The following is an 8,319-nucleotide window of genomic DNA, read 5'->3' as shown; positions in this document are numbered from 1 at the left end:
AAGTGTAATCTGTCCTGTGGATCTGCACACAGTGTTCTGTTTTGGATGCAACTCGGCAAGAAATTTTACTATGCTCGTAAAAGGCATTACAAAAAACACAAAATCAGTTGAGGTATCTGCAAAACGATTGGCAACAGTATTCAATCAGAATGCATTGTATTCCTGACAGCCAATAATCGAGTCAGATAACTAAAAAATACGGCTATTCGATTACAGCACACATCATACTGTATATTTCAAGTGTTATATATTTTTCTTTTTGCGCAAGTCTATCTTGGGATGATATATTTATGAACCCAGCTTTGAAGTACATGTATGTAAATCATGGTAAAGACAATTATATATTTGTAATTGTGTACTGAATTTAAAGCAAATTTTATTAGTGACGGTCATAGAAAAGTCAACGTGGCATTGATTATTAGTTCGCGCTTCAGAACTGTTTATTTAAAATCAGTTTATTGTAGTCAGTTAAATTGCTGTAGTGTAACACAAACAATTATAGTTGATGTGTTTACGTTAAACAATTTGCATCTTATTTGAGTTCATTCTTCGTCCTTTATTATAAGACGACAACTAGTACGACATTTGATAGGGAAGTGGAATAAAGGTAAAACATTTTTGTTTTTGACACTTAATAAAGGTTGTTATCTTGTTCTTTCAGGTATCAACGATGGCTGGTTTCAAATGTTCAAGAATGTGACTTTTCAAAGCATCATTTACATTGTTGAAAAAGTTCCTGTCACATTTTTCGTTAAGACGAGAGACAAACTCAAGTAAGTTATGTTGCTAACATTTACTGTGGATTTGATTATTTGATCAGCTATGCTGAATGTTACCTCAATCAGCGCGTTTAAGGTTACTTCAAACCTTCGCGGGAGTCCTCCAGAAAAAAATTCGTACGCGCGCTGTTTTCAAGGAAACCCCCACAAACTATATATTAACAGAAAGGTTATAAAATGTAGAATTCGATAAAATTATGTTTTGTTTTGGATTTTGCTTTCCAAAGGTGGCAGAGGCCGTCAACTCCAAAATGACCGACTGACGTTCCAGCGAATTAATCGGGTATCAAATGCGATCTTTCATGCAAAATAACTGTGCAGTGTTAATCACGAAGCCTCAATCTCCAAAAACGTGTCAGCATTTTCTTTTATTTCTATTGGTTGTCTTTTTGTAGATCTGTCAAGTTCGACTATTGAAAAATTCGTTACGTTAAAGGCCGCCACGAGGAAAGTATTTAAAATAAAGGAATTCGCCGACACGCCTTTGTTCCATATCTATCAGTGAATGTTCTGACCAAATTTCATGGAAAACCGTCAAATCTGCATACCCTATTAATTCATTTATTAAAAGAGAAGGGATTTTCTCGAAATAGAGTGCGAGTTTTCGCCTTCTAAAGATTTATAAACATATCACGCCTTCACAGAGGAATGTGACAACTTGAAAGCCGCGAGCCAATGAAATAACAGAACCCCTAGCGTTCACAGTATGCAAACTTGTGCTTCGCGGACATTAATTTTCTTGACCAAAAAAAAAATCGACCAATATAGCCCCGCGAAGGTTTGAAGTAACCTTAAAGTGCACCTGACCCCCAATTTTTTTTTTCTCGGTAAAACGAATCTACTTGTTATTCGAAGCATTTGGGCGAAAAAATTTTTGAATTAGGTTGAATCCTCGATTTTCTATGCCCTTTCAAAGTCGCGCTTGAAGTGTTACACGACCGCGTTTTAGGAAGTCTGGGGCGGCGGTTGCTGATGACGTCTACCCAGGAACCAAACACAAAGGTACCTCAGTCAGCTCTCTGTATTTGCTCGAGAAAATGGAAAACAAAACTAATCGTTCAAATACATTTTGGGACTAAAACGTCCAAGTGTTGTTTCAGAATCATTTCTCTCTCGTCACTGGAGTCAGAGTCAAGTTTCGATTCGGAAGACTCCGAAATAAACTTCGATCGAGCACGTTCGACAACTGTGAACTCACTGCTTAGAGCTTTGAGAACAATTTGCAATATTTCAAGCGACGACGGGGAAGATTTCTTTGCGGACGAGCTGCTTGTATATTAGGAATGGGAAGCTAGATACGAAGTGGAGGAGCAGGCAAACGAAGAGCAGGAAAGAAAACTCAAGGACTGCTTTGGATGGTAATTTCGTCAACTAAACATAAGATTCCCACGCGTGTTTATAGCCCGTTTACATTTGTCCTTACCGAGAATGTATTTTGTCAAGGTTCTGTTAAATCCAGTTTGTGTTTTACTTTCAGTTGAATGCTTCATGTTTATAAGAGCGACGTACGTGTTGCAGTTTTCGAGACTTGATGACCTCCAAAACACCGGCTTCTATCGATTGAAAATCGTAGAATTGTTTGGACCTGTATTTTTGAAGTTGCGGGAAGCAAGGTGGAAGGAAACATTTCACACAATTACTGATTTCACATTGTCACACGTTTTAAGTCGTAACTCCAAATGACCAATGTAAATTGGTTTCAAAGTTTGCAGTGAAATTCGTCGGATAAGTGAAAAGGATGTGCTCCCTGAGCGGTCCGCAGATAATGTCAGCGGTCATATTTTCGACACTATTGCACAGAATGTTTGTCGCATTGCTGATTTTCAAACCTTCGAAAAACTCTGTGAGTCTAACAGTTTTGTTATCATGTAATTCTAAAGGATTAATCTTCGACTTTTATCTAAATTGAAAGAGTGATAAGTGTTGGTTGGCGGCGTACAGTTGCGCGCTATTTACATATCAGTATGTTTGGTCGTAACGTTCCTTGATTGATCACACAACTTTGTGTTATAAATACTGCGGTCTTGGAAGATACAGGTTTTCGGTAGTATTTCTACAAATTGCTGGTTGGCTTTAAGCAGAAAATTTTGAAAATAGCGTTTGAAAGTGTGCGGAACAAATTCTAGTGAGAGTTCTTCAATGGTTCTCACAGTCAGTTCGCTTGTTTCTGTTCGACAAAATCAACCATCGTTTGCGTCTTTATTGTACCATTGACCGATCATCGCCAGTGAATTGTACAGTATATCTTTCTTTAAATCTGGGATATTGCTGCAACAGCCGATAGCACTTCTGGGAGGCGTTTCTGTGCTCTTTTCGAATGTGTATGAAGGAAGTGAGAGGACGTGAGATATTCTACCTTCCTGGGTAGACGTCACAACAGCCGCTCGACCCACTCTCCTCAAACTTGGTCGTGAAACAAAATGGCGGTGTTTTGGAGCTATTTTCGAGATTTCATCGGGATACAGAAAATCGAGGATTTAACCGAATCCAAAAATTTTTTCGCAGAAGTATTTCAAATAACAAGTAGATTCGTTTTAGCGAAAAAAAATTTTAGGGGCTAGGTGCACTTTAACTAACCCAAGTTTAGGCCTCACGGAATGGCATGCAGTACATCAGTAGGAAAAAATTTATGACATGCGCAGTTGAACCGTTTCTCGGAAACACTTGCTCCAGTCAAATTATTGTAAACTTTTTGGCTGAATATCGTCTTCCGCGCGCCCAAGATATTGTAGTGACAACATCGAAACTCGCATTAATTGACATCGCCGCGAATTTTTAATGTATTTGTGGGAAAGCGGCTTTTACTGGTAATTCAGAAGCTTTAAGAAACACTTTTTAGGAGATTTATAGACGGCTTGATGACTACTTGAGCAGACACTTACCTATACTTCGTCGTAGCGTTTGTATTGTCCTCTTCAGGCCGGCACTTTCACACTGTAGGCGTTTACAGTCTCGCTCGAGTTTGTCGATTTTTTCCTTGCTCGACAGGTTTTTCAATTCTACTCGGACACTGCTTGCAGCTATTTTTTTCACGTTTTCATCGGTAATTTCTTTCTTCTTCTTTACTGACGGTTGATTTAACCGGGAAAAATGACTGCCGTGAACTCTTTTTCGTCCCATCTGCTCGACATTTTGTTGCAATTTTAAAATAATTTGCTTGAGTGAGCTTGAATGTAAACATTAGCGAGTTGAGCCCGCGTATCCATACGAACAGCAGTTTCCCAAAAAAAAGTACTCTGCGCATGTCACAAAAAATTGGGCATCAGGGGTCCAAGGGGTAGGATACCGTTCCGTGAGGCCTAAAGTTTACCGGATTTAAAGTCTGTGACAAAATTCTGTAGCCAGAATCAGTTAACCCACTTGCTGTTTTAATGGAAAATAATCTCGGTATATAATTAAGAGAGATTTCAGACTAATTATCAATGCAGGTTTGAGTCAGATTTTGAGATATGATGTCAGATCAGGGTAGCAAGAGACCTGCTCCTTGAAAGATGGGTCACTCAGCCAAAGTTGTGCTGGCTGGCAAACCCAGGGGTCTCTCCCTCATAAGCCTAACCCTATGCCAGAAACGGGTTGTTACCTGTAGGTTTTATGATCGAAACTGCACGCACATCTAAAAGAAAATATTACTTTAAAGTACTTGCACAGTGGTTGTGAGAAAATTGTTTGGTTGGTTGGCGGCTTTGCATTCTCCGAAGATCCTGTAAATTGTCTTGTTACAAATCTTGTACTGTTAGAATGATATTTTTGTTAGCGAGAAATTTTGTTAGAGAGAAATGCAGAGAGATGGGTGTGAGAACTGACCTGCAAAGGAGTTGGTTCCCCAAGTATATTTTTTCTCCGCCCCCCGTGTTTCTGTGTCCTTAACATAGCGTGGTTTTCACATCAAAACAGTTCAAAATAGAAACTTGCCTGGTTTTGAAGTTAGATTGTCTGCATGAGCATGATACAAATTTATTGAATTGAGCTAGCGTTAGAACCAACCCGCTAAATGAAAAGGAAACACTGTTCTAATAATGTTCTTACCCTCCACAGCTTTAAAATCCAAAGTTGTTCAACTTAACAAAGATGTTAAACGTGATAATAATTGGTTTCGCTTCAATACAGGTGAGCCCCCTTAGATATCTTAAATGGCTACGAATAGGTCCAATATGCGTACATGTGGTACTACGTTCATTATACTTCAACGGCGTTTGGTTTGGTTGTAACAGCGATCGGGATCCGATTTGGTCAGTGTTGGTTGAAATTGCAATTTAGTTTGAGATTTTTCAAAATAACATATCAGTGCTACTGTGTGGACCGGAGTACAATGTTCTGTTTTACAACCTCAGAACCATATGTAACATGTGTGGCTGGCGGGATTCGCGCGCGAGTGATTTTTGGCGGCGGAACCGCCATTTTACTGATTTTGTAGGAAGCGTGAACCAACCTTGAAAGCTTTTTTGAGATTTTTTATTTAACTTTACCGCTACATAATTCAAGTTGCAAAACGGCAGAGAAATTTCACTACTAAGAATAACGAAACCGGTCATTAGACCAACATTGCGGCATTGGCTGAACTTTGCTGCGTATTTAGTATAAGAAAATCGAATACATCGAGCTATGAAAGTTTTGGAACCATGAAGCAAGTTCGTTTGGCCAGGAGAAGTCATATTGGCGTCCTTTTCCATCCGTGTAAAAAGTATCGGTTTTTTAATGGTTGAACGCAAATTACATTTTACGATAAATTCTTTGCTCTTTTTCCTTCAATGTAAGCGATCGGACTTTGCACTGTAAAATTTATTTTTTATAAATTGGTACACAAGGAAGATTTGGTCAGTTAATTTCTGGTTTTAAAAAAGGAAAAAAGTACTTCTGTACGCCAGGACCGGGAATCGAACTCCCGACTCTGTCTAGTCCCGGAGCGAGAGGCGCGCACCAAACCACTGCGCCAACTTGACTTGATACAATTTTTGCGCGGAAAACTTGACTACATAATCATACGAGTGGCGCGTACTAATGGTCAGCGTGACGTACCCAAACAGCCCACACAATGTAATACTTTGGTGCTTAATTGTTTTTGTTTCGTTTTGGGGGGAAATTTTATCTCGCTAACGATAACAAACGTAAAATTTATGATCCTCAGCTTTGAAGTATTAAAACGTTGAACAAGCAAATAATTATAAATTTGTCATGTTTACAGTTATCCCAGCGTTCTGAGATAATAAAATCTAATTGTAATAATCACTATTGGTCGTAAAAAAGGTTAAAGGGGAGCTGATTATTTGAAAATATATGTATATATATTTTACGAAATAGCTTATTTCCTTGTTGTGAAAAAAAGCGTGATGTCAGTGTTTATCGCAGAACGGAAGAACGTCACAATTTGCATCTTATTTGCGTTTATTCTTGCCTTATATTTTAATTTATACGGAAAGTTAACAGTGACAGTCGGATAAGATTAGCTTCTTTTTATTACTTTTTGTTTCCCTTAGGCTTCAACAGCGAGCAGCTTCAACGTTTGAGAGGATGGCTTTCAAGGACATCATGCACGCTATCGTATGAATCCTCTGAACTCGATGGGCAAACTCGGGTAAGTCGTATTGTTTATATATTTGCTATACGTAATCTTATCTCGTTCATATCACGGCATTCAACAAACCCTAGTTTACTAGTGTGTAAGGAATTTTAGGTACAGAACTAGACAGATTTTAAACGGTTGAAACCTTTTGTTGCATATTTGGCCATTAACTTGATTAGACGTCAACAGTACTTTTTCAAACGTGAAGATGAAAGCAAATTTCGCTACGATCGATTTTGAATCGTGCCGGTTCAGGGACAACTACATGCAGATTTACATGTGAAAGAAAATATTCTTTCTGAGAAATCGCGCAATGAGAGTATGGAAGTTCAAGTGAAAAAACGTGTCTCGTTGGTTTTGATTGTGCCGGTTTTAGTACATCAAGTACAAGTGCATGTAAAATTCGGAGATATTGTTTAAGTTTAAGTCATCGAAGGTATTGTATAAGTCTAAGTAGCTTCTAACTAAGTTGTTACGATTATGTTCTTTTGGAATAATATTGTAAGTCTCTTAATTGCTGGGAAATATTTGTATGTTTTAAGTCACGTTCTCTTCTGTTTCAGATGCCTTTGAAATGACCAACGTAGGGAAAGGCGATAGACAAAAGAATACCTTGCAAATGCCCTGCAAAAAGCAACGCAAAAATTGATGTGGAACACCGCCACCTCCCCGCCAGCACCATTTTTATACTTACAGCGAGAGTTTTGAGCTCTCGTCCTTGTGGTACAACTTTGCATGCACGCATGCGCGTTTGATATCATATTTTATAATAAAATTTTTTCTAAGTCTTTTGGCGGGAAACGTTTGTATATGTAAAGTTCACTTGCTACCTCTTTCTTTCAGATGTCTTGAAAATGACAAGTTTTAAGAAGTCGCCAAAGAAAAATTGTCAACCTTGGAAGGAAGGCAAAAATTGATGTGGAACACCGCCACCTCCCCGCCACCACCACTAACTAGCATTTCTTTTATACTTATAGCAAGAGTTTGGTCCACCCATCCTTGTGGTACAGTTGCCTCTAATACGCATGCGTACTAGGGAAGTGTCCCAGTTACAAGAAACCTAATGTACTGTACGTCGTGACTGTAAGTAACTGATAACTTCCTGTCGGTTTAAGCCGAAGTTCAAGCTTCGGGTTTCCCGACACAGAGGCATCAGTTACTTGTAAGTCGTGACTTTAAGTAACCGATAACTTCGTGTTGGAGAATTCGAACTTTTTTCGGGTTACCCGAAACGAAGTTATTAGCTACCTATAGTCACGACTTACAAGTAACTGATACCTCCGTTTCGGAAAACCCGAAGTTTGAACTTCGTTTTAAACCGACACGAAGTTATCAGTTACTTACAGTCACGACGTACAGTACATTAGGTTTCTTGTAACTGGGACACTCACCTAGTACGCATGCGTATTAGAGGCTACTGTACCACAAGGATGGGTGGCAAACTCTTGCTATCAGTATAAAAGAAATGCAAGTTAGGGATTGTGGCGGTGACGTGGTGGTTTTCCACATCTAGATTTCCTTCAAAGATTGAAAATTTTCTTGTCTGGTACTCGTCTGTGTCTGGCATCTGCAAAAGAGTCTTGTAAGCATGGTTTTCAGTAAACTGACACAAGTTTGTAACATGATAAAGTCGATTTATTTTGTAAGATTGATATTACAGTACAAATCTTTCGCGTTCAATAGAAAACAGTGTACACGTAAACGCTAAGTCCGTAACTCTTCGTCCTCTTACCTCCTCCATATTCTGAAGATGTTATGATCATAATAGAACCTTCATTTGCGAATCCTGTGTTATTTTCCTCTAATAGCTACAACTTTCTTGAGTTACCGCGATAATCACAATATGTGGAACTAGATTATGAACTAATGACCCGCGACAGAGTTAATTACTAAACCTTTGAGAAAAATAAAAGAATTACATACCGCCGCTGTTTTCCTTCGACAACTACAAAGTTTACGAATAATTAATAGACTTGAAGA

General features: G+C 38.7%; 1 long non-coding RNA gene across 1 annotated transcript; it reads left to right on the top strand.

The window, feature by feature from the left end:
- The first annotated feature begins 756 nt into the window (after positions 1-756).
- Positions 757-8,062, top strand: LOC145469085 (uncharacterized). The gene is made up of 3 exons (XR_014042275.1): positions 757-773; positions 6,254-6,351; positions 6,903-8,062. It is a non-coding gene; the product is annotated as an uncharacterized LOC145469085 (long non-coding RNA).
- The last annotated feature ends 257 nt before the right edge of the window (positions 8,063-8,319 follow it).

This window comes from Orbicella franksi, chromosome 15, assembly GCF_964199315.1.
Source record: "Orbicella franksi chromosome 15, jaOrbFran1.1, whole genome shotgun sequence".
Taxonomy (NCBI): domain Eukaryota; kingdom Metazoa; phylum Cnidaria; class Anthozoa; order Scleractinia; family Merulinidae; genus Orbicella; species Orbicella franksi.
This window is presented reverse-complemented; position numbering and strand designations above follow the sequence as displayed.